Source organism: Periplaneta americana, unplaced genomic scaffold (assembly GCF_040183065.1).
Source record: "Periplaneta americana isolate PAMFEO1 unplaced genomic scaffold, P.americana_PAMFEO1_priV1 scaffold_24, whole genome shotgun sequence".
Classification (NCBI taxonomy): Eukaryota; Metazoa; Arthropoda; class Insecta; order Blattodea; family Blattidae; genus Periplaneta; species Periplaneta americana.
In genome coordinates, this window is record NW_027185505.1 from 50,120 (window position 1) to 69,776 (window position 19,657).

Here is a 19,657-nt window from a genome sequence, read left to right on the forward strand (position 1 = left end):
AATAACAACAACCCTGAAAGCAGAGCAACACAACCAGCAGACAGAGGTAAGGGCAGTCACAACTCCTCAAAAAACCGCTCTCACTCCGCTGAGGATTTGTCAGTAAACACTCCATCCACTGACAATCCTTTTCCAGGTCTACTACACCAGCAGTCACCGCCTGACGCTTTCACAGAATCAGAGGCAAACACAACCCTAATAATATATAATTATAGTGCCTCAGAGCTCAAAAAAGTTCTAAACCAAATTCGTGTGCATGTTCGCTGGTATAAACACCATGAACACCTACTTATTATAAATTTCCATACCCGAGCTCACCTCTCAAAATTTACACAGTACATTCCACCCTCAATTCTTGGGCCTAGTGATAAAACTCAGTACATGATTCCGGAGCAAGCTAAATTGCAAGCTCCTTGGCTCTCACAACCCGCTCAAAGACAATACAAACCAAATGCAGCTACCAAAGAAATATCTGCCCCTACCGCAAAAACTCCACTCAAAACAAATAACAGAGAACTACGATACAGACTAGAAAATCTGATATCGTCTCTGCCACTTCCCTCTCAAAGCACCACAGTACACCAAGACCTACAATCCCCCGTGTCACCAATCCAAACGAATCCTAATTTTGCCCCCAATCAAATCACGCCACAACCTTCCGCATCAAATGCAAATAATAAAACCACTCCTAGCAAAGACATTCGAATATCACAAACGCAACCACCGCCTGCTGCAACTCAAATTGACTCACGCGTAGCTATGCGTATCAATAACCAAGATCTACACAAAAACAACCCCACCATCATATATCAAGATTGCCTAAAAATTCAAATCACACCACCTAGACAAACCTGGTCGCAAAAATTCAGTTCAACAACTCTTATTTTCGAAAACCAAGAGCACTTAGATAAATTCATCTCCTCCTACCCACCCAACACTTTCGGACCCAACGCAGAATATGCAATTAAAATTAACAGACAAAACAGAAATACGGAGAGTGCTCAATCTTACGCCAAAGAAACCAATCTAGTTGCTACTGGAATCTCCCCGGAAATAGATATAGAAACAGTATCAGCTGCTATGACAAACATCAACTTAGAACACACTAGGATCACAAGAATAAGAAATAGCTACGGACCAACGCCCCTTGTTCGCATTTTCACAAAAAACCCGAACACCATATCGACACTTCTCAGCGATGGCCTCCGACTGTGGGGCAGAACATATCATTGTGAACCACCCAAACTAGGAAAACGCCATATTCCATGCAGGAACTGTCATCAGTATCTGCATGAGAAGAAAAACTGCACAAACCCCGCAGTTTGTTTTCACTGTGGGAACATTGGCACTTCCTGTGCACATAAAGATCGACCACATCATTGCGCCACCTGTAATAGAGACGGACATTATACAGGACAGATGCACTGTCCACTATATCCACGCGAAATCCAACTCCCCGATGAACCTACCTACAGACCATTCATTAGGAAACAAAATATTGATTCGCCACTTAAACCCAGCCAAATGACACCCCCAAACCAGCCCCCGTCTCTTAACACAATCAATTTCCCAACCCTCAACTCCGTCGACAGCGACATATCCAACATACCAAACGAAACCACCAACAGTCCCAAACCCCACACATTTGCTCAGATCTTGGCAACACCGCAAAAAACCGACAAAAATGATCTACCCACCCCCCAACAAATCGCCAACTTTATAGATGAACGTATCGCCATCCACATAACCCGCATTGAAAAATACATTGACGAAAAAATCAATCAAGCCATCAACAATTTAACACAATTTATCACAGCCACAACAATAAACACGACCCCACCCTCACGACTCGAAAATACCACAGCCACTATAAATGCCACAGCCAAAAAGACCATAAATAGGAAAGTCAGCGTTGCACCTTATGGAAACAATATAGATGTAATAATCACGCCCATAGTCCAGAAAGTCCAAACTATGATAGGTGGCGCAATAGAACGAGCCCTGGCGGATTACCAATCCCTACCCTGCCCCTCAGGAAATTCACGGCACCTAGACACCACAAACAGCCTCTCACCAACAACCTAATACCACTATAATGGCGTCCATCCTACTTCGACATGACATCACGATAATTCATTGCAATATTAGGCACCTGTATAACAACAGAACGGAACTCACTCACCTCATCCAAGAGCAAAAACCCGAAATCATATGTTTAAATGAAACCCACCTTCGAGACAAAGACCGCTTTACTATGAGAGACTTCACTATATATCGACGCGACAGACCTACGATAGGAGGAGGAGTTATGATTATGACTAACAAAAACTTGACAACAACTCAAATTCCCCTACCCCTTCACCTCGACGACCAAGAATGTGTAATAATTCAAATCCACATAGGAAATTCTCGCATGCATGTGGCTTCTTTCTACTCTCCGCCAGCTAATCCACTCCCATCCACACTCCTGCGTTACCTTCACACCCTTCCAAATGTCATAATCACCACAGATATCAACGCCCACCACCCCTTCCTCCATGATAACAATCGGAACACCAAAGGCAACCACCTAGTGACGCTCTTACCCAGTCTCAACCTAGTACAAGTTCCACTCCCTGCCCCCACACGCCTACCAACTCCTACTCAACAATTTACAACTCCTGATAAAATATTCATCTCTCCCAGATTACATAACCGACTCATCAATACTCTAGTCCTTCCCCCTCTAAATTCAGATCACGCACCCATACAAATTAAACTTGCCTGCCCCTTTTACCGCTCTCAACCCGTAAACGAAGCTATATACATGCGAGATTATCGTAACGCTGATTGGCAGAAATTCAAAGATTACATATCTAAATCACTCCCTCATTTTCCAATCACGAAACACGAAGACTTAGACACCGCAGAGACTTTGTTTGTACAGGTGCTTAATGAAGCTATTCAAGACTCAATACCACAAAAACGATATACCACTGACCGTCGCCGTGCACTACCTCCAGACATCTTAAAAATCATAAAGACAAAAAGAGCAGCACACAGACTCTACATGCGCACCCATGAAGATGAAGACAGACGCCTCTACCGCTCACTACAAGAAGATGTCAAAGACGCTATACAGAGATACGAGACGCGACGATGGGACAAATTCATTCAGAAAGTCGACAAAGACAGACTAAACGCTCCCAAGCGATTTTGGGAAACCATAAAGCGTATTAGGGGCAAGTACCAATATACTTCCCACCCATTACGCAACAGACAACAAACGATTATTGACACACCAGGCAAACTGGAAGCCTTCCGACAGTTTCTATCCAACACGCACACAACACCTATACATCCAGATTTCGACCAAGATCATTACCATTTCATCACAGATCATATCAATAACCATCATATCCTCTATAATCCACTCCCAGCACCAGCACCACGATCAACCGACGACCCCATCATTGATGACATCACCATACTAGACATCTCACTTGCCCTCCAAACATGCAAGAACTCAGCTCCAGGACCTGATGGTATCACATACCAAACACTTAAACAACTCCCGCCGACAGCCCTTAATTTTCTTGCTGGTCTTTTCACCCTCTCTTTGAAACTTGGACACGCTCCGACACGCTGGAGACATTCACACATACTTCTATTTCCAAAACCTGGTAAAGACGCCTCAGACCCCGCCAACTACCGACCCATAAGCCTCACCCCGACTATTGCCAAGTTAATGGAGAAAGTACTCGTTTCACGCTTGCAGGTTTACCTGCGCGACCGAAATATGATTCCCGATTCTCAGGCGGGCTTCAGACCGGGAGTCCAGCCGACTGATCAGCTGATACGGGTACTTACCCCCATTGAGGAGGCCTACTCTAAACGACATTACTCAATCTTGGTAGCGCTCGACGCCAGACGAGCCTTTGACACAGTATGGCTGGACGCCTTGCGATATAAATTAACAAACATGCAATTTCCGCACGAAATAACACGCTGGATCTCCAGCTTCCTGAATAACCGATCTGGCCAGGTCCGTCTTGGCAGACAAGATCTGTCCCGCACCTTCCAAATCGAAGCAGGAGTTCCCCAGGGCAGCGTGATTTCCCCCCTGCTCTATAACATATATGTATCTGACATCCCTCAACCCAACAACAATCAAGTGGGCCTGGCACAGTTTGCTGACGATGTTGCTTTCTGGGCCACCCATCCCCGCTTACGATCCGCCAGGGTACTAATAGACAACGCCCTGAGACAGTACACTGAGTGGGCCAACACCTGGAGAATTACCATCAACACCGAAAAAACCCAAACCTGTGTCTTCCGCCCCTCTTTAAAATCACGAATCACAAACAGACAACACATTACAATCGGACAAGCATTAATACCACTCCAACACAAAGTAACATATCTAGGCATTCCACTCACATCAAAACTCTCTTGGACTACAATAGCGCAAACAATATGGGACAAATACAACAAAGCTACTAAAGCAGTAAGCTACCTAAGCGGCATTAGACGACAAGGCTGCCACGCCAACACATTACTACACCTATATAAAGCACTGGTTCGATCCCAGTGCACCTACTCCTCCTACTTTCTATTGCAATCTTCACCCTCAACACAAAAGAAATTTGAGTCCCGTGAAAGGAAATTATTGCGCCAGATATTTCGACTACCCAAACATACCAGAAACGACACAGTATACATCCACACCAAAACGAAACCACTCTCCACACACCTAATCCGAACAGTCACTAAATACACACACTTCGCACTACGTCGCTCATACACACAACATATGTTTAACAATCCTCCACACACCAACAAGAACACAACCATTGAAAAACTCCTACAAGCCTATCAAGACCACTTCAATCCACAAAATAACCATTAAACCCTCCCCCTCTCTCTCCCTCTCTACAACACCCCTCGTCTCCCGGAGTCGGCTCATTCGCGGTCTGTCTCCCATAAATACCCCACAAGAATGCCATCGTTGAGGAATGCACATACATGTCATTGACCAGTACCCGACACATACAATTAATAATCCACCTTCATCTACAACGAGAGGAAATCGAAATCAAACACCCCACCCACAACATAACGTACCAGCGAACATCACTCCGACTGCTGGATAGCTGAAGTCAAAATGCCAACGCCCAAACACAAGGATAACAACAATATAAACAAATTGTGACTGCCCTCACCACTGCTTAGTGATGCATGACAGCCACCGTTGAATAACTAAACAATAAATAAATACATTCAAAATTCACGCAAGCCCAGTAAATAATTTACATCACAAATAGTTCATGGTTACTCCTCAAATAACAACAAATCAGAACTTAAAATCTGCTTCTTAAATCTTCTTTCTTACTTTCTACCCACCTGTCTTCTTTCCACGTCTCAATCTCAATCTCATAAAAGCCCTAAATATCCAACATTCTATTAACACTGCACTCACAAGCACTCACGGTCGAAGAGGGCATTGTAATGTAAGACCCTAAAACGACCGCTGGCTCTGCCAGCAATCAACTCTGACACCGGCGAGGCGTCGTTCTTGTAGTTAAACAGCTGCAAGTAGGAGTAGCATCATGTCGGGTCGTGGAAAGGGAGGCAAGGTGAAGGGAAAGTCAAAGTCTCGATCCAGCCGTGCTGGGTTGCAGTTCCCGGTAGGCCGTATCCACCGTCTTTTGCGTAAGGGCAATTACGCAGAGCGAGTTGGTGCCGGTGCGCCAGTCTACCTGGCCGCGGTGATGGAGTACCTGGCGGCCGAAGTTCTCGAGTTGGCTGGCAACGCAGCTCGTGACAACAAGAAGACTAGGATCATTCCTCGTCACTTACAGCTCGCCATTCGCAACGACGAGGAGCTGAACAAACTCCTGTCCGGCGTCACCATCGCCCAGGGTGGTGTGTTGCCCAACATCCAGGCGGTTCTCCTCCCGAAGAAAACCGAGAAGAAGGCTTAAGCCCCTTCTCCGTAAAACGGCCCTTTTAAGGGCCCCACTAACCTCACAAAAGTCAGAAATAGCCAGTATTGTTAATCCTCTCTCACGGCTTCGTAATGTAATTTCATTACGCGTGTCAACTTTCTCTCTCTCTCTATACCGGTGGGCTGATTTAATATCATCATTCTGTAATTTTGTGCTCTGAACGATGTCGTTGTCCCAGGTTCGCACTGAAGTACTTGAAACCGTTGTACATTTACTAGGCTATTGTGTGATAACACATTATACTGATGCATATAGAAAGGTTTCATTATTATTATATAATTTAACACAATACGAATTAAATTAGATGATGATGCCAAAGTACATAGTTGGCTTCGAAATTTATGTAATATATTTCTATCATATTAGAGTAATGGAGATTATCGTGAAAATAATCACAAGTCCCCTTCTTTGGTGCCCATCGTGGTTTTAGACATATACGTTTGAATATACTAGTTTACTTTACTACATACTACGAATGAAACTAATTTTGAATAAGAAATCGATAACTGGTGAACAACTTACGGCGTTATAATAGAGTTCCTAATGCGTTTGTTTGTTGGTGCACATATTGGCCGCACGCGCAGGAACCCCAATACTGAGATGATGACATGACCTTCTCGTAGGAATCGAAGGCTTTGACAATTTGCGTTCGAATTTCCCCTCTCTCTGTCGTTTCGTTCGAACCGAAATGACGCAAGCTATACGTGGAAGTTGTCTGACAGGACGAAGTCCTGTGTTCTGACATGCGATGTGTACCTCTTCTCCCCAGTGTTTACCACACTGGATTCCTATGACCTAAAAGTTGGCATTGCAAAAACGTGGTGATGTGATGTTCAGTATGTGTCAATCCCCTCGGTTCCTTGTTACGGTCTGGTGAGCATTGCCTACCTGCGTTGTCATATTACCCACCAATTCTTCGGACAGTGATTATTGACTTACAGAAGTTTACAGTAACAGGTAACATAATCCGAGGAGCAAGGCTTCACAGAGGAATCCGGTCTTTCCACTTGATATACCAAGCGTTGGGGTCAGACCCATTTGAAAAACGGAGAGGCATTTCTTACAACGTCTTTTGCTGATACTGAAGTGCCCCTACGAAATAAGTTCTGTTTTCCGCACTGGCCTGTTGAGCTAGTGGTCACACAGTAAAGGTGAATTAAATTAATCTCGACAACTACTGCCCTTTTTAGACGGATTTTATGGCCCTGAAAAGGGCCGTTTTGCCGACGGATTCGGCAGCAGACGTGTGTAGGCAGTCTAACCGCCGAACCCGTAGAGAGTCCTCCCCTGCCTCTTCAAGGCGTATACCACGTCCATGGCCGTGACTGTCTTCCGCTTCGCGTGCTCGGTGTATGTTACAGCGTCACGGATTACGTTCTCCAGAAAGACCTTGAGAACACCTCTCGTCTCCTCGTAGATGAGGCCGGAGATACGCTTTACGCCTCCACGTCGGGCGAGACGACGAATGGCCGGCTTCGTGATGCCCTGAATATTATCTCGGAGAACCTTCCTGTGGCGCTTCGCTCCACCTTTGCCAAGACCCTTGCCTCCCTTGCCGCGTCCAGTCATGTTGCTCGTGTGACGAAGGTTAAAAGTGATCTCGACGGCGGGTCATTTTTTGGTTTATATACTAAAACCCGCGGACCAATCACATTACGGAAGGGGCGTGGCTTCTCAACGGGCGAAGACATAAATACCCCTCTTGGGGGCAGCGGGGGCGACTGTATTGCGTCAACTTGGGTTGCGAGGACTAAGGAGTAAGCGATGGCACGTACGAAGCAAACTGCGCGTAAGTCCACGGGAGGCAAGGCTCCACGAAAGCAGCTGGCAACGAAGGCCGCTAGGAAGAGCGCACCGGCTACTGGAGGCGTGAAGAAACCCCATCGATACCGCCCTGGTACAGTTGCTCTTCGCGAGATCCGTCGTTACCAGAAGAGCACCGAGCTCCTCATCCGCAAGCTGCCTTTCCAGCGCTTGGTGCGTGAAATCGCTCAGGATTTCAAAACCGACCTCCGTTTCCAGAGCTCAGCCGTAATGGCCTTGCAGGAGGCAAGCGAGGCATACCTCGTCGGTCTCTTCGAGGATACCAACCTTTGCGCCATCCACGCCAAGCGCGTGACCATTATGCCCAAGGATATTCAGCTGGCTAGGCGCATCCGCGGCGAGAGGGCTTGAATTAACAAAGGTACTCCTGCCCGCAAAAAGGCCCTTTTCAGGGCCACTAGTTATTTCTCGGAAGAGCCGGTTGTACCGTACTCCAGGTCTCGTTCCTACTACCCTCAGTTCAAGGTCACCTCAATAATATAAATGGTTTCTCCCTTTCCATTCCTCACCGTATCAGCATTTTCCCACAGCCTGTTTGACAAATATCGCAATGTATCCTATAGGTTAATAAACAATTTTTTAATAGAACGATGGATAACAAAGTTTCTTAGGAAAATTAAAAAAAAATTTCACAGTTCTATAATATTGCACATTATATATATTTACCAAATTAAGGGTTAACGCCGCCGGGACGAGTGATCCTCCGTCCGACCGATCACAAGCGCCAAGGCTCAAAGTGGTCCAGAAAGCAAATCTAGCTGGACTAAAAATGTGACATATTTCCATGAAACTTCGCACTATAGTCACTACTGTATAAGAGGAGAAACTACCCCTTTATAGACGATGCGTTTTGACAAAAATTAGTGACTTGTCTCATATATAATATATTGTTTTAATGAAACTTTACACAGTACTTACATGTAGCTCGTTTATACTATATTGGATACAAAATGTGATTATGATTGTATAAGAGTAGCTACTTGTCTCCTATCTAACATTTTTTACTTTCACGAAACTATAACTGTGACTCATTATTTTCGATAGTACAGACGTGGTCTGCTTAGGAAAGGACAAGCGGAAGACTGTGACCTTTGTGACCTCGGGTGGGTATTACGATAACATTTATAACCGTCACCCTGATAAGCATCCGAGCAGCTTATTTCAAAAAGGAGTTTGAATACAAACAATTCCTTCAATCTACTACGATTATTACAATAACTGATTTCATTAATCTCCTCTCTTCTTTAGCAAAATATAAATTACCTTCAATTGGTCGATTCAGCAAACTTGTTCATAAAACTTATCGCTATTGCGTCACGTTTCGCAATTTTTCTAAAGTAAAAACAAAAACACGAACAAACGCCTACTCCTTTAACCTCATCGCTCTCTTATCTCTAGAATCCCGGGGGGTTGAGAACCTGAATTCTCTGTGGTGTGAAACAAAGCAACCCGCAGGAGCAATGACACGTTCAATTGTCCTAATAATAGAAAAAAAATTACACGTCATTTAGTGTATTCAGAACATTTTTACAGGACCGTGTAGGATATTCACTCTCCTGTCGAATAGTTTCGGCGGCTGGTAGGCGATACGCATTAATTAAAATAATACTTGCGTACCTTGTTCAGGACAGTGACTGTGCTACTTTCTTTCTTTCTTTCTTTCTTTCTTTCTTTCTTTCTTTCTTTCTTTCCTTTATTTGTAGCTTATTGATGACACCAGATGCCATAACGGAAATGCCGTGATGGTATGTTTGTTTAATATTCAAAATCAAGTGACAGACGCTATTTGACTTTGCGGTGGAGGGGATAGGGACCTGATCTCGGATGTTCCGAGAGATGCCGGCGCACAGTTGTCCAGAACGCAAAACTATGTAAGAAAATCAACTTCATCATAACCGAAGTTTAAGTAATATCTAGGCTTAAACAAAAGCTAGGCATTGTGCACAACAGCATACAAAACATCAATATCAGTAAGAGGTGGGACAAAACATGAGTTTTTTTTTTAAAGTCACGCTCTTCAGTTGATTTTTGTTCGTGGGGTCAGTGGCTGTTTTATACTGTTAAACCTTCCCTTATGGAGGTCATAGGACAAGATGTGTACTTTCATTTAATACGCGAAAAGCAATCTATAATACGTTAGCATTCATTTAATTGGCACGTTTACTGAGATTTGTGCAACTAGTTTTTTTTTTTTTTTTTTTTTTTACGACATATTTAACAGGCTGTGCATTACAAGTAAACCTGAGTTAACTTTCAATTCTTCTACCCACACATTAATCAAATATTAAACTCTATACGGCTTAAAATTTAGCTGCTACATCCTGCAAACTTAGATGTTATATTCATCTCTTGGTGGCGCTTTACGAATTCGACAGCAGCCACTTTTCAGAGTCTGGATGAAGGAGCTTAATTTCTCCAAGAAAAATTCAACACTTCTTGAACATATAATGAACAACTAAATTATGGAGTATATCCATGAATCTAGCATTTTGTTACCAACTGCGAAAAATATGGCAGGCTAGTCATCTTTTAGGAGCATAATTTCTATTAAAACATTAAAAATTATCAGAAAAACTAATTTTTCCCTAATTCCCTAATTACACGAGCATAATTCGTTTTTGCATAGATGCGTATAAAATTTCATGGAAATATGTTACATAGGGGAGAAATTATTAACTCTGTATAAATGTAGCCTCTAAACACAAGAAGTAGATTCCCATATAAAAACCATTATCTGAATTTATGCTACCTGTAACTATACTGTGTGAAATATAATGTAAATATTTCAGTTAAGATAGAAATTATTAATTTAGTCTATAAAGCACTTCCGATACAACTCTTCACACAATAATAATAATAATAATAATAATAATAATAATAATAATAATAATAATAATAATAAATAATTCTGAGCTTCAGTGCAAGAACTCTTTAACCCTCACACAGCTTGTTCTGAGAAAAATCAGTATTAAAGAAATTTATACACATTAAACAAATTGTAATGCTATATGTTGTCATGTCTCTTCTATCCCTCACGTGGAAACTTAGGCTTACACAGCAGCAAGAATAAGATAACAACGTTATTATCATCTGTCCTTTTATGGCTATACAGTTTTTGCAGTGAACTACAGAATTATTAACTATTATTATTACAGACCTGTTATTTTTTTCACTTTTTTCACACACACACACACACACACACACACACACACACACACACACATCTATTATACTAAACATAAACCCACAAGAGAAAACAATACTTGTATTAACTGTAAACATTTTTCTTCCTTTCTTTATTTTTAGCAGAATCCTCCATTTCACCCTTTATCTCACTAGATGCGCTTCCCGCAGACATTCTTCATTATATGTTTCACACACCACTTCGTAACACTTGCAGCGGTTGACTTTTGTTTTCTTGTCTTTTTCTCTAGGGTATATTGTACATAGTGCTCGGTATCGGTGCTCGTTCACGTGATATTTTACCTTTGTTTTTCTTGCTAACTCCTGCCAATTTTTCTGATATTTCCCGTAGTTGATTGGTCAAGTACTGCGGATTGATTCCCGGTTATAACAAACACACCTACACTACATTCCAATGATTTCTGACTCGTTACTGCACATTTTAGAAACACTGTACGAAAGCACACACAGTCTCTCGTAAATCAACAGGTTACAACAGAGACTTACACTTGCAAACGCGTGGGGATTTCAGAAAATTTCTTACTATTTCAGTACCTTTAACTGTACAACAGATTTTGTTTTCTCGAAAAAGAAAGGTCAACGTTACTATTGACAAAAGACAGAAACGTACGATTACAATACCTTTATTTTAAACAATCTTAGAGGTGGTCTGGGAATTCCTAAACTCACCACGCGACTACTTAACCCTAGACAGGTAATCATCACTGTACTCATGTTAAAGGTAAGCATTCGTAATTTTTACTACTCACATTTTAATTAACTGAAATCAACTCAATATCACACATTTAACAACTTTTACACATTTCGTAGCCATTAGTGTTCATTTAATTTTAAGTTTGTCATAAAGTCTTTACGTTCATGTTATTGTCCTATTTACAATTAGTGCAAACAACAGCGCGATGTTCTCTGCAGAACCCCTTTTTGCAAAGTCCACAAAATGTTGTCATCATTCTCCTCTTCTTTGCAGGACATTTATAGCAAACAGTACGTTCACCATCTGGCTGCATTACCTGGCATTGTTGTTGCACAGCAATGTTCAGATGTTCTTCAATTGTTGCCCGCAGAGATCGGTGTAAAGTAGGACGTGCAAAGCGGTGCTGCATCCACGGTTTTGTCAGCTCTTCACACAATTGGAAAATGAATTGTTTTCTTGATATTGTTTTCTGAGTTCTTCTAACTATAAATTATCCATGAATTTATACTTGCAATATTTAGCATGTTGTAAAATATTGCTAGTGGCCAGCGCCTCGTCTTTCTATTGCAGGAAAGATTGTGGCACATTTGACATAGTGTATCTACACCACCTTTAGTCCCATTGTAAATAATAATAATAATAATAATAATAATAATAATAATAATAATAATAATAATAATAATAATAATAATAAAGGCTTTACATATAACGTGTTGCTTACTGTTGTCATTGCAGTCCACGTCGGTGGGGGTGGGGGGGTTTCTTTCTCCTCCTCCTTCCTCTAGAAAGAGCAGTTACCAGGGTCTAAGGAAGTGAATGCCCTTTTCTTTCTGGGCTCATCCCTACATTTGTCTTAGCTCCTTAGGGAAAACCACGGAAAACCCTCAGGCTTGCGAATAGACTGAATGAATGAGAGGAGAAACTTTAAAGGTACGTGAAAACACGTCCATGCAAGGGAGTTGGGACTGTGAAAAATTGAATATGTGAAATCCAAGACTGTATTTGCCAGGCGAGCAAAGAAGAAGAAGAAGAAGAAAGGCTTACGTATGACGTGTGGCTTACTGTTGTCATTGCAGTCCGCGTCGGCCAGCGGTGGGAGGGGGGGGGTCAATATACCTGCACATATCAGTTCAAATTATAAAAACCTCTTAATGCTACTGCGGTACTATTCCATTGCCGAACACAATATGAAGAAATTAGCAGATCCCTGAACTGAACTCTTATTACTCTGAAATTACCGCGCAGTACAATTATAGCTATGACGCATTGCAAGCGTTAGTCACCATATCGATTTGCTAAGCAAATTTTATCCCTTTAGAGCATGTCCCCCCCCCCCTCCTCCTCCATATCAGCCAACAACATACTGGATGAAGAAGACTCCTGCAAAAGGGACGAATTAAGATTTAATTTTATTTTAATGATAGACTAACATTGCAAAGTTCCAAAATAATTTTTTGCATTCCTTCATTACACTAGTCGTACAAAATTGCGGTCGTATCTCGTACTATCTATACTAATAATAAATCTGTAGCCGAAATTTTTCTGGTAAGTTTCGATTTTCCAAAAGTAATTGGTCCTAACATATATAATTAACCACCCTGAAACCGAAAATCGCATTTTTGAAAATTTTGTTTGTATGTCTGTCTGTATGTTTGTTACCTTTTCACGCGATAATGGCTGAACCGATTTATATGAAAACTGGAATATAAATTAAGTTTGTTGTAACTTAGATTTTAGGCTATATGGCATTCGAAATACTTTATTTAAAAGGGGGGTTATAAGGGGGCCTTAATTAAATAAATCGAAATATCTCGCTTATTATTGATATTTGAGAAAAAATGTTACATAACAGATGTTCCTTTAAAAATGATTTCCGTTAAGTTTTATTTTTTTACAACATTTTGATAGGACTGATATTTAATGAGATAAATGAGTTTTAAAATTAAAATAACGCTATCTAAGACGGTGCAATGAATTAAGAACAAATGACTTCGTCTATAAGGGGCCTTGGACAACAACAATCGAAACAGGGGCCTTGGACATCAACAAACAATCGAAAGCTATTAAACATAGCCTACAGGGAATGTTTCTGTGTTTGTATGAAGTAATATCACAAGCTCGTAAATTAACTGATTTGTATAATTAGTTATTATTTCACCATTGGAAACTGTAGTTTCTCTAGATGGACATAATGCTATAATGTTATTACAGTAACGTCTGAGTAAATCGAGGACAGGTAAGATTAAAATAGCTTCTTATGCACAGAAAATTTGATAGGCTATTTTGTACATTCGTTTTCTGTATTTCTTAAAATAATATTTATGTACACGCATTTTAATCTCAGAGAATTAACGAACAACGAGAGTGTATTGATTTAGTATGCAGTAATAGTACTTTAGCTTGGCAATCCATTATTTTAATAATTCATATTTTAACTATGCTCAATTGAATCGTGTTAAAATACATAAAATATATATGCAATAAATGCAGTGCTAAAAAAAATTGGGTAATATGCGAAGCAGATTATCTTGCGCTGTTGTAAAAGTTGTTCCATGGATCAGTCGTCCTATTTTAATTATGTAATTACTTTATATTTATTTCTAACAGGTGGAGCGGAGCGAACGGGTACGGCTAGCTAACAATAAGTGAGAACTTACAATACAACAACGACAACAACAACAACAGCTGATAATCTGAAAGGGAACATAGTAATTTGGGGTGAATTAAAATGCAGCTTCCATTCGTTTAAAATTTCTTTAAATTTTAACTAAATATTAATGTAGATATTACCTCTAAAGGTAAATGGGGGCATGTTTCACAACGCTAACAAATTACAAATTAACAATATACAATTAACAACGGAAATATTACATATGCTTGTTGACTGTGTTTCACAATGCAATCTTATTCACTTGTATGTTTTAACGAACTTTACAAAATCGGCGAAACAAACTTACAAATACGCATAATTGGTTGAACAAAATCGCCAACGACAGTTTACAAAAATCACTAAGGATCAGAGGTAAAGTAGCTGTAATTTTAGAACTATCGATGGACATGTTTATATTTTTTTATATATATTTTATTTAGATTTTGCTACATCGGCGACAACGGAGTTTCGCGGCATGCAATTGGTCGAGCATACCAATGCATTAATTAGCCTACGACTTAACTGACGAAAGTTAGCGCGAAATTCATTCAAATAATTGATAAATAATGGATTTGACCCACGTAGTTATATGCAGTTGATAGAGCAGCTAACATGTCCATCCATTAAAATCAACTTCGCTCTCTGCTGGTCCATCAGTATATTTTATTGTTTCATCCATAACCTCGCCAACATTAGGGAACCCAGCAGGAGGAGCATAAAAATCCTTTGCCCGAGTAAGCACATTCGGTGATCAATAACCCGCCTCGAGTTTTTTCAATCTTGTAACAACATCAACTACCATGTGTGAACTTTTGCACACTGTAATCTTATAAATTCCGTTCTTATCTGCTAACGCAGGGAACTGAGAGCTACTATGCAACCAATGCAGTTCTCGCTTTGTGGTTAGGGCACCACTTTTCCCTTTCAGATGTTGCATGTGATGTCCCATATCTTGTAGGAGAGATTACAGCGAAATGGGATTCGGAACGACTTCAGAATACTGCGTAAGTAATGCCGACATTGCATTATTAAGTGATTGGTTTTCGGTGCAAAGTTTTTCTTCTTTAAGTGCGAGTATTTATTAAATACGTTCCTCGTATATAAGAACTAACGCGGTATTCTGAAGTATAGCGCGGGATTCATTCGAAACCTTTCATTAATATTCGTACAATGATACGAACGTGGCCGGAAAATTCTACGTTAGGCCTAAATGCAAAATCTTCGTCTGAGTCGCTAGAACTACTCAATAACATCACAACTGCTTCAGTGTAATTCTTAATGGTACCCTGTTACTATAAAATTGATTTTATACATATGTGTTTATTTTTTTCATTCACAATTAGAAGCTATTTCAACAGGGCTACTGTAGAAAATGTGCTAACTTCACTAGTAAAGTTTAGTTTACACGTTTGTAAAATTACTCCTTCGTTGTGAAACAAACATATCACTTGTAAAGAGCGCAAAATTTCATTCGTAAAGATTTGATTTCCTTTGTACAGTCCACCTTTACAAACAAAGATTGTGAAACAGAAGTTTACAAACAGAGTTCACAATTTCCAAAGATTGTAAACTTTGTGAAACACCCCACTGGTGAATCAGCACGCCGAGCTCGATCGAAATACAACCAGTTACTATTATTTCCCTATCGTTTTTTGACATTTGATTCCGCGTCCTACCTCTTTCATTCGTTACTAACCAACAACGCCAATAGCAGAAGGTAACGCAAAAACAGTCACCGGTTCCCCGATGCATGGCTTTCTCTCTCAATGTCAACTGAGAGTTAAAAATATTCATTATAATATGCACTTTCCACTCACTCCTCAGAATGTCTTCTTTATTTTTATTTATTTATTTTTTAAGATATGTGAGCTACGTACTGTATGTCTGATGTTTTGCCATCGTACATTCAAATATTTATATTCACTGTACAGTACAGCGAACTGTTTATACTTACTGTACATGCTATAACTACTTCTCCCAACTCCGCTATTGCTATATTTCCTAAACTAAACGCTGATATTGAAATAACGCCTGGTCTGATAATGCAGTCTGTTTAAATTTCTACCGACCAAGTTCTGCCCTTCATCATGGGAAAACAACGAGCTTCTTTAAAGGATACAACTACTAGGACAGAGATATTTTCATTATGGAATTTGTACTACCCACTGAAATGTAGTAACTAATGGGATTTTAATTAGCCATATATGTACAGTATATTACATTCTTTACCTAAAATGTCTCTAACTTCTAGGGAGAGCGCGAGGTACGTTCACAATCCCCTGAATACATATTCCCTTCTTCGAGAAAACGCAGAGAAGTGAACCGTCTCATATGAATATGCTACCAGTCATAAGTTTCAATACGGAGCTGCAAGTACTTAAGAATTATCAATTACTCTACAATTATGCAGCGGCGTCATCATCCAAGCTATAGCTGGAATAGGGAAGGGAACATAATATCCCATAAGTCTTATTAGAACACGCTGGAAATAGTGACGTAAAAAAAAAAATCGCCAACGGCACGTGGTGTTCCCAAGCGGTCACCCATCCAAGTACTGACCACGCCCAATGTTGCTTGACTTCGGTGATCGGACGAGAACCGGTATTTTCAACATGGTATGGCCGTTGCCGATGAAACTGCGTAATCTGTAGGCACTTGAGGACGATGGGATTGGGGTGCACTCGATAAAACCTGCACTCGCTCACACACACACGTAAACTGCCTGCTTAGACTCTGTACCTAAATTACCAAGCTCGTTGGATGTCATTGGGATAGATGATAAATCTATCTATCAACGGCAGTTTGGTTACGTTTCAACGTCACACACTGCTGGATTGACACGGGATTAATAAAACAGCTAGTCGGCATTCTAAGTTAAGCCACAGGTGGATTGTTGTTCAACAGCGGAGCCTCCTTTCAACCACATGGTTGTGGAACTGTAGTCGGATTTTCGACATCATTTTCATGCCATACTACGGAACTTCACACAAACTTCAATTCACTTCTTGCACCGGCGGCTACTACGAATGGACTGAAGCTCGCTACTGACTAGGGGGGGGGGACATTTGTCTCTTGATGGATTACGTGACAGATATATAAAGTATCAGTCGTATGTTATGAACCCGAGTTTCAATAAAGATAGATTACCCGTATGTCCACAGATTCTCAGTAGTGGCCTGCGGAAGGATTATGCCCGCGGTCGACAAGTTACCTTCTAAGTTGTTTTCCCTCAACAATTAATGCTGCCAAGTGAGTAGGAATGACACCGCGCTCTCATATAAGTCGTACGAAACTATTAAGGAAACGAATTTGCCTCGTGGATCCAAGTCTCCCATGGACTGCCTATAATGTATTATCTATCCTAGAAGTGTTATCGGGGTGATTATTTAAATTTTCACTCGGTGGGAACCGCTGTTGTTCTTCATTCATCTACTCTGTTATGAATAACTTGTGGCCCTTAAAAGGGCCGGTTGCTGATTCCCTAGCAAGCACTCCCGCTTACTTGGAACTAGTGTATTTTGTGACGGCCTTGGTCCCTTCACTGACGGCGTGCTTGGCCAGCTCACCGGGTAGCAGGAGACGGACGGCTGTCTGGATCTCCCGACTGGTGATGGTCGACCGCTTGTTGTAATGCGCGAGCCGCGAAGCTTCCGCGGCGATGCGCTCGAAGATGTCGTTAACGAAGCTGTTCATGATGCTCATAGCCTTTGAACTGATTCCCGTGTCTGGGTGAACTTGTTTCAGAACCTTGTAGATGTAAATGGCGTAGCTCTCCTTCCTCTTGCGCTTCTTCTTCTTATCGCCCTTCGAAATATTCTTCTGGGCCTTGCCGGCCTTCTTGGCAGCCTTTCCGGAAGCTTTGGGGGGCATGGTGCTCGTCTGATGATGAGCCCGGAGGGAGAAAAATATTTAAGTCGCAGGGACAATGCCGTACTGCCTTCCCAGTGCGAGCCAATAGAAACAGCGCAAACGTTTGTGACTTTACGATTGGTCCGCTGTCGATTATTGACGTTGGCGTAAAAGTGAAGGTTACCGTGGGCTGCTCTATAACATATATGTATCTGACATCCCTCAACCCAACAACAATCAAGTGGGCCTGGCACAGTTTGCTGACGATGTTGCTTTCTGGGCCACCCATCCCCGCTTACGATCCGCCAGGGTACTAATAGACAACGCCCTGAGACAGTACACTGAGTGGGCCAACACCTGGAGAATTACCATCAACACCGAAAAAACCCAAACCTGTGTCTTCCGCCCCTCTTTAAAATCACGAATCACAAACAGACAACACATTACAATCGGACAAGCATTAATACCACTCCAACACAAAGTAACATATCTAGGCATTCCACTCACATCAAAACTCTCTTGGACTACAATAGCGCAAACAATATGGGACAAATACAACAAAGCTACTAAAGCAGTAAGCTACCTAAGCGGCATTAGACGACAAGGCTGCCACGCCAACACATTACTACACCTATATAAAGCACTGGTTCGATCCCAGTGCACCTACTCCTCCTACTTTCTATTGCAATCTTCACCCTCAACACAAAAGAAATTTGAGTCCCGTGAAAGGAAATTATTGCGCCAGATATTTCGACTACCCAAACATACCAGAAACGACACAGTATACATCCACACCAAAACGAAACCACTCTCCACACACCTAATCCGAACAGTCACTAAATACACACACTTCGCACTACGTCGCTCATACACACAACATATGTTTAACAATCCTCCACACACCAACAAGAACACAACCATTGAAAAACTCCTACAAGCCTATCAAGATCACTTCAATCCACAAAATAACCATTAAACTCTCCCCCTCTCTCTCCCTCTCTACAACACCCCTCGTCTCCCGGAGTCGGCTCATTCGCGGTCTGTCTCCCATAAATACCCCAAAAGAATGCCATCGTTGAGGAATTCACATACATGTCATAGACCAGAACCCGACACATACAATTAACAATCCACTTTCATCTACAACGAGAGGAAATCGAAATCAAATACCCCACCCACAACATAACGTACCAGCGAACATCTCTCCGACTGCTGGATAGCTGAAGTCAAAATGCCAACGCACAAACACAAGGATAACAACAATATAATCAAATTGTGACTGCCCTCACCACTGCTTAGTGATGCATGATAGCTATCGTTGAATAACTAAACAATAAATAAATACATTCAAAATTCACGCAAGCCCAGTAAATAATTTACATCACAAACAGTTCATGGTCACTCCTCAAATAACAACAAATCAAAACTTAAAATCTGCTTCTTAAATCT

At 41.3% G+C, this 19,657-nt stretch overlaps 1 non-coding gene across 1 annotated transcript; it reads right to left on the reverse strand.

Moving 5' to 3' along the window:
• Positions 1–16,869: 16,869 nt before the first annotated feature.
• LOC138693930 (5S ribosomal RNA) lies at positions 16,870–16,988 on the reverse strand. Its single transcript, XR_011330614.1, has one exon. It is a non-coding gene; the product is annotated as a 5S ribosomal RNA (ribosomal RNA).
• Between the last annotated feature and the right edge of the window lie 2,669 nt (positions 16,989–19,657).